General features: G+C 43.3%; 1 pseudogene across 1 annotated transcript; it reads left to right on the forward strand.

Annotated features, from left to right (window-relative positions):
* The first annotated feature begins 2,339 nt into the window (after window positions 1–2,339).
* LOC311135845 (uroplakin-2-like) lies at window positions 2,340–8,300 on the forward strand (annotated as a pseudogene). Its single transcript has 6 exons — window positions 2,340–2,391; window positions 3,450–3,594; window positions 4,154–4,295; window positions 4,378–4,436; window positions 4,582–4,691; window positions 8,181–8,300. The product of its transcript is annotated as a uroplakin-2-like (transcript).
* The last annotated feature ends 236 nt before the right edge of the window (window positions 8,301–8,536 follow it).

Genomic DNA, 8,536 nt, shown 5'->3' on the forward strand with positions numbered 1-8,536 from the left:
GGGGCCGGAGTATGCCCGGAGACTCCAGGACCGCCTGGAGACAGCCCACACCTTCGCCAGAGAGCAGCTGCTGAATGCAGGTGTGAGGCAGAAGAGGAACTATGACGTGCACACCCGGGGAAGGCACTTTGTGGCTGGGGAGCTGGTCTGGGTCTACAGCCCGCTAAGGAAAAAAGGCAGATGCCCCAAGTTGGACAGTCACTGGGTGGGACCCTGCAGTGTCCTGGAGAGGGTAGGGGAGGTTGTTTACCGGGTGCAGCTTCCAGAAAGGTGACACTGCACCGGGACAGGTTAGCCCCATATAGAGGGGCCTCTTCTCCCCAAACCCCAGGAACCCCCACAATTCCCCTCTCTGGCAATAACATTCTCCAGGCACCCACCCCCAGGTGCCGCAGACAAGGCTCCAGACAGCCCACTCCCCCTGTGTCACCGCGTGGTTCCCCAGAGCCACGGACTGTATTACCCGTTCCCGCTTCCTTGTCCCCCATGTCCTTGCCTTCATCCCCTGGTTCCCAGAGGGGCACTCTGCGGCCATCACAGCCACGCAGGCAAAGGAGACCTCCGGGTCGCTTCAGAGACTTTGTTTGTTCCCTCGGGGACGAGGGACTTTGTGGTGGGGGGGCTGTGTAGCGACCGCACAGACAGCTGTGTGTTATGTGTTAGGCTAGTAGATGGTTGTGTTGTACCTACCAGTACCCAGTGTTCGCGGGGTCCGACATGTCAATCAACCTGCTATCTGCCAATCACGGGAATGCCTGGAATGTTCTGATGCCGGGCATCCTGGCGGTTGGCGGAGTGGCGTGGAGGGGGGTTGGGCAGGGGGATGGAGCATTGGAAGTTAAGACCAGGTTTAGCTTTTGTTCTCCCTCTTTTTTTACGTCTGGGCTTCACAAGAGAAGGTCACGATTGGTTTGTGGGTTATCTTTCATTTATTTGGCATGGGCTACGGCCAAACAGTAGCCTGTGTAAAGTTGGTTTAATAAACCGTCCATTCGTAAACTCAATCCTCTGTCTGGACAGTTGTTCTGTTATGATCTAGTCAGGTCATTACAATATTGAACCGTACATAACTGCCTGTATGTTGTGTTTAAAGAGTGGCCAATCAGAGAGTGGCCAATCAGATTAGTTGGCCCTAAAAAGCAACTAATCCCTTTGAAAACAGCCAATGTGGCATCGATATGAATCAGAAACATTTATTCTGGTGTCAAAATTGACTACAAAGTGTAAAATAGGATAATTTGGGTTATAAAGTCAGTCTCATCTAAAACGGAGTTTGGAACATCAGTGCGTCCTCTGTAGCTCAGCTGGTAGAGCACGGCGCTTGAAACGCCAAGGTAGTGGGTTCGATCCCCGGGACCACCCATACACAAAAAAATGTATGCACGCATGACTGTAAGTCGCTTTGGATAAAAGCGTCTGCTAAATGGCATGTTATTATTATTATTACAATGAGTAAATGAAGGTTGGGTTCGGATTGCAATTATGTCAAATCATACCCCCATTTGCCAAGCTCCACGTGCAAATCGCCTCTCCACTTCCCTTCATTGAATGCTCCGTTGTTTCATCACCCCCAACTCGTTCAAAGGATAATGGGCCCTATATGGATTGACCATGCCTCCACAGTCAACGTTCTATAGTTTGCATGCCCTGCCGAAGAACCCTAGCTAGTATGCGGAATAGGTGCTTGGAGTTCGTTGGCCCCCAAGTCTGCACCAGTAACGCTAGTGGTGGTGAGTATAAGCAGAGCTACTGGAATATAATGACCTCTCTGGTATAACTTAGCTAACGATGTTAGATAAGGTTATTGCTGGCTATGTAGGTAGCTATCTTTTCATAAAGTGTGGCAGGCTAGCTAACGTTAGCTAGTGAGACAGGCTAGCTAATGTTTTAGCTAACATTAGCATAGCTAGCTACCTAGCTCATTACAACTTAAGTCGTAGCTCATACAAGTTTATTGTGTATTGTCTAGATACTGCTGGTTATGTAATATGTATCAATATCATTTTATAATAGTAGCGAGGCACGCTAGCTAGCTACAGGCTAGCTAACATTAGCCTACAAGTCGGCTTTGCAAGTTAGTTCGTAGCTTATACAAGCGTATTCTGTATTGTCTAGGGCAAAACTAAATAACGGATGCAGCTATGGTGGTAGCTAACTCATGTCTGAGTCTGACTTATATAGTGAACTAGAAGCAACAAACCCGTAATGGCATCACCGGCCTGAATCTAATCCAATCTGGAGCTACAGTCAGTAAAGCATAAAATGAGCATTTCCACTAGTTACCACAGCCACAAAGTCAAAATTGGCTATATTATATAAATTGATAACTATCAAAAACAATGAGGACAATGTTCATCTCCCTTGGACTGCTTTTCACCCTCTCAAATGCAGGTGTGGTATGTTTTTGATCTATGAAACAAATTTAAATGTCTATAATATTGAATATATTTAAAATTGATACACACAAAGGCACATTGGTGTCAGAATTTGATCGAACATATCCTCATAAGCCTATCTTCACCTCCTGAGACCCAGCAACTAATTTTTGTCCTCTCTAATGGACATTTGTTTTTGGTCCGTATCTCTAAGGCCATACATGCCACTGTGATATGTCTGCCACTGTGTTAGGTCCTGCTGTACCTTTGAGAGGACATTCTGGGATTTTCAATGATATCACATGTGCGGGGTTGCCACCTTGATCATTTTTTCTTCTGGTTCTTCAAAATGTCTACCATTAGAATAACCATCACAATTAATTAGCATTTTTGTGAGATTGATATTCAAATAGTTTCTAATAGGTAAATATCTAAGGAATAGTTAGGAATAGTTTTCAGAGCAGTGTAATAATTTCCCCCACATTAAATAAGAGCTAAATAAGAGCTTGTTAACTGGTAGAGCACGGCGCTTGTAACGCCAAGGTAGTGGGTTCGATCCCCGGGACCACCCCATACACACAAATGTATGCACGCATGACTGTAAGTCGCTTTGGATAAAAGCGTCTGCTAAATGGCTTTTTTTTTTTTAAATGTCATCTGTAGTGGAAATACTCTAACTACAGTATGTTTTTTACCTATTGACCCATTTACTGTAATGTTACATATTTCATATTAACGTGGTGTAGCACAGTTCCGTGCCTCTCACCACTGGGTCAACGTACAGGTAGGTAGATCTATTTCTCCTTTACATTTCCAATGTCCTGCACTTATCTTTTTTTTCCTTCAAGATTTTTGACCACAATCAAATTGCTGCTCCAAATGTTGCAGTTTTAAAGCCATTTTCCTGTAATTCAAAACTTTTTTTTTCATGGCTTATGAAGTGTTCATATGCTATCTGGGGGGCCCGACCACCAGAGGGACCCCAAAGCTTGTAGGTTTAATAAATAAATACAAATATTGCTGATGATTCATAATGTGTGGTTAATCCTTCTTCAAACTGTTACTTTACTCCAGAATTCCAAGTGAGTCTTCTGAAAGAGTCAGAAGGAGTTGTAACAGGCAGGTTGGCAGACTCTACTTTTGAGTCGGCCTCCATGTGTTTTGGCAACACAGAGTGTGACTTTGGAGTACAGCCCTGACACCAACGAGAGCATTGAGTGTTTGATTTGGCCTTTTGTTTTGTAATCAATATGACTATGGGAGGAATCTTTGTCACAAGTGTAGAGAGGAGTAGGCAGTCGCAGGTTTAGAATGACTGAATTTATTAAAGCACCATCGCTTAAAGCGGGACGAAACCCACAGTGCAAAATATAAAGTACTCAGGAAATAGTAGGCGCGATTCCTATCAGGAAAACAAGCAACATATACAATGACCAACAAAGACAAATGACAGAGGGAGTATATATACAGTGATAGAGTGGGGATTCAAGGGTTGATGAGTGAAGGGTGTTTGCCAGCAGCAGGTTAGGCAGCAGTTGAAGGCCAGCGATGCCGAACGCCTGAGCTGGACAGGAGGGGGAGCCAAAGCTAAGGCTGGTGTGACAGTCTTGCATAACGTTCCATTCAATTTCTAGAACTATTAACTCTGTAGATGTTATTCTGACTAGACAATTGTTAACCATGGTCAATTGAAATATACTAAACCAGTGATGTAATTGTTTTTATTGTGGTCATTAGTAATATTTATAGTACTGGGCTATGAACGTCTCATTCCACAGAAACTTTGGCCAATATATTCAATGTGCCCCCATGTCGGCTCAGAAGGAACGTCATCTCAACCGTTGAGAATATGGCCAGTTCACTGTCAGCAGAAAACTGGGCTACTGTACTGACAAATCTCACCACTGGGTCAACATACTGGTAGCTTGAGCTACTGTATTTTTCTTTTACATATATTTTTGACAATTGACCACAATCAAATTGCTGTTCTATTTATTTCCTGGCTTCAGTATGTGGTAGGAGCAGAGAAGAGCAACATTCAGGAGGACTCTAAAAGTCAAGGTATTTGATGACCGTAGTACCCATTGTCTTTCTATGTCCTACTAACCTCTAATGACGTCTATATATACCACCATCACACACAGGTTTCTGACTCTTTTAAGTAAACAAAACCTGATACATATTTTTTGTATGTTCTTTATTTCAGTCAAGGACCACAATCAAATAGATGATGGCCTGCCAGCACGTAGTGAAGCCATGGTGTTCATCACTGTCATACTGTCTGTGTCCATGTTCACTTTGCTTGTATTCCGCATTGTCACTTTTGCCCTTTACATAAAAAAAACATGTAATGATAAACTATACATAAAAATACATGTATATGGATAAATGTATACAATTATAATTTATATGCAAACAAGCATCAGTACTGCACATTGTTGAATTAGTTATTTTCTATTAGGAATCTGTTTCCAGCACTTTCTAGTACATTTAAAACTTTGAATTTGAGTGTTTTTATGTAGTTTCAACTGCTGTCTATCATTTGCTTATTTGGATTATGACTGAATTAAAATGATTTAAAAAGTGTATTGTATTTAAAAAATATATATAATCATACTAAGAATCCCACTTAAACATTGTGAATTTGATTGTTATAAACTGATTATTATAACACCCTTTTAACACCATTCACATGTTAAATATGACATGTTATTTGTTTTACTGCGCTGCTTAGTCTTTACAAATTATACACTGCTCAAAAAAATTAAGGGAACACTAAAATAACACATCCTAGATCTGAATGAATGAAATAATCTTATTAAATACTTTTTTCTTTACATAGTTGAATGTGCTGACAACAAAATCACACAAAAATTATCAATGGAAATCAAATGTATCAACCCATGTAGGTCTGGATTTGGAGTCACCCTCAAAATTAAAGTGGAAAACCACACTACAGGCTAATCCAACTTTGATGTAATGTACTTAAAACAAGTCAAAATGAGGCTCAGTAGTGTCTGTGGCCTCCACGTGCCTGTATGACCTCCCTACAACGCCTGGGCATGCTCCTGATGAGGTGGCGGATGGTCTCCTGAGGGATCTCCTCCCAGACCTGGACTAAAGCATCCGCCAACTCCTGGACAGTCTGTGGTGCAACGTGGCGTTGGTGGATGGAGCGAGACATGATGTCCCAGATGTGCTCAATTGGATTCAGGTCTGGGGAACGGGCGGGCCAGTCCATAGCATCAATGCCTTCCTCTTGCAGGAACTGCTGACACACTCCAGCCACATGAGGTCTAGCATTGTCTTGCATTAGGAGGAACCCAGGGCCAACCGCTCCAGCACAAGGGGTCTGAGGATTTCATCTCGGTACCTAATGGCAGTCAGGCTACCTCTGGCGAGCACATGGAGGGCTGTGCGGTCCCCCAAAGAAATGCCACCCCACACCATGACTGACCCACCGCCAAACCGGTCATGCTGGAGGATGTTGCAGGCAGCAGAACGTTCTCCACGGCGTCTCCAGACTCTGTCACGTCTGTCACATGTGCTCAGTGTGAACCTGCTTTCATCTGTGAAGAGCACAGGGCGCCAGTGGCAAATTTGCCAATCTTGGTGTTCTCTGGCAAATGCCAAACGTCCTGCACGGTGTTGGGCTGTAAGCACAACCCCCACCTGTGGACGTCGGGCCCTCATACCACCCTCATGGAGTCTGTTTCTGACCGTTTGAGCAGACACATGCACATTTGTGGCCTGCTGGAGGTCATTTTGCAGGGCTCTGGCAGTGCTCCTCCTGCTCCTCCTTGCACAAAGGCGGAGGTAACAGTACTGCTACTGGGTTGTTGCCCTCCTACGGCCTCCTCCACGTCTCCTGATGTACTGGCCTGTCTCCTGGTAGCGCCTCCATGCTCTGGACACTACGCTGACAGACACAGCAAACCTTCTTGCCACAGCTCGCATTGATGTGCCATCCTGAATGAGCTGCACTACCTGAGCCACTTGTGTGGGTTGTAGACTCCGTCTCATGCTACCACTAGAGTGAAAGCACTGCCAGCATTCAAAAGTGACCAAAACATCAGCCAGGAAGCATAGGAACTGAGAAGTGGTCTGTGGTCACCACCTGCAAAACCAGTCCTTTATTGGGGGTGTCTTGCTAATTGCCTATAATTTCCACCTGTTGTCTATTCCATTTGCACAACAGCATGTGGAATCTATTGTCAATCAGTGTTGCTTCCTAAGTGGACAGTTTGATTTCACAGAAGTGTGATTGACTTGGAGTTACATTGTGTTGTTTAAGTGTTCCCTTTATTTTTTTGAGCAGTGTATATGATATCTATGTGGAAGCTAAATTAAACAACATTCAAAAGTTACATTTCATGATTATTAATAGTAACAAACATCATTAGTCAGCCTACATTAAAGGGATACTTCCCGATTTTGGCAATGAGGCCCTTTGTCTACTTCCCCAGAGTCAGATGAACTAGTGGATACAATTTTTATGTCTCTGTAGATAGGTTTCCATCCAATTGGTGACAGATTTTCATGCAAATATTCTAAAATCTGCATAAAAACAATATGCAGATTTTCCCACCAGAGATGTGTTCACATCAAATTGACTTGTTGCGGATAAAAGGCTGTGCGTGATGACATAGTGCACATAAAAATAACTTTTGCGGGTTAAATTCCTATGTACCGGATAAAAAATAGAATTTTCAACTCTACTGATGGATTTGTCACAAAAAAAATTGCGTTATATAGCGAATGTGCCCACTCTTGTATTGGCAGGTGTGCCATAGCCAACAGCTCGCAGATACAGTGTGGGTATAGCCTACATTATGAGATTATTATGGACAAAAGAGCAAGATTATTTTTATTTGTCCAATGGTAGCCAAGCGTCGTTCATCATGTCACCAGGATAAAACCATTGATATTTATTGGAAAGGAGCATCAAGCTCATCACTTCATTTTCACCACCTTGTGAAGTTCATCATTTATTTCAGCGGTAGCCTAATAAACTGCATGCTTTCCCGAGTCGTAGTGGAAGGACCACACAACACGTCATCGCGTGACTAAGTTTACTTCAATATGATAGTTATTATATCAATATTTGCGCATAAAAGCGTTTCAGCCGCCATTTCTCACATAATTAATTTTACCGACACAAAAAGATCCCACCTTGCGTAGCGTATTTAGTTTGTCAACATTTGGAAAGTTTACCGACATATTTGTTGTTTCTATCAGGCCTGTTAGCGCAATGACTGGAAGTCTATGGGTATCTGCTAGCATGCAGTCATTGCGCTAACACTAGTTAGCATTGGCTCACGAAACTACCTCTAACTTCCTTCATACTGGACACAGAGACATAAAAATGCTATCCACAAGTTAATCTGACTCTGGGGAAGTAGATAAATTTAACTTCATTGAATTATAAAACTTAAAAAATAAAAAATAAAGTTAATAAATTATTATCTGTCATATCTGAGCCCTTGTTCCACTCTACCACCTTGCAAAGTGCACTGAGCAGGCGTACGCACACAGTCAAAGGGGTCAGAGTATAGAGCGAGACCAGGTGGAGACCAGACTACAGCAGGACATGCTATCTAGTCCTTTCTCCACACGGTCAGGGTCAGCAGACCATAATGATCAGCCCTTTCAATCTCATCTTGGAGCTCAAACAAATCATAATAACCCACTGGCACATTGTTCACAGTCATCACCTCATCCCCTACTTGCAGACACCCATGGGCTGGTGAGTTGTTCACTATAGATTCTAAATTCAACGCAGGTGTCTGTATCTGACTTATACAGAGTCACCTCCAGATGCTCGAACTGATCGCTGCCCATACTTACATCCACAGAGTCAAGACCCAAGGGCTCAGGGTAGTGTGGGTCAAGCAGGATGCTCTCCTGAGGTTGGAGCTGGGCTAGGGGCTGTGCAGGGGGGCAAGCAGGGGTTTAGAAGATATCTTCTCCACCTCTTCCTGACAGATTTGCTCCAGTCTATCCTTCAGCTCAGACACTCTCTTCGTCACATCCTCGAACCAGATATGTTTTTTTATTTTTGTTATTTGTTATTTTCTGGGGGTAGATCAGCTTAATATTGCAGATAGATTGTAACTTCCATCAATGTAATTGTCTGCATCACTTCCAATCCCCCATGTTTT

This window comes from Coregonus lavaretus, assembly GCF_964263955.1.
Source record: "Coregonus lavaretus genome assembly, chromosome: 10".
Classification (NCBI taxonomy): domain Eukaryota; kingdom Metazoa; phylum Chordata; class Actinopteri; order Salmoniformes; family Salmonidae; genus Coregonus; species Coregonus lavaretus.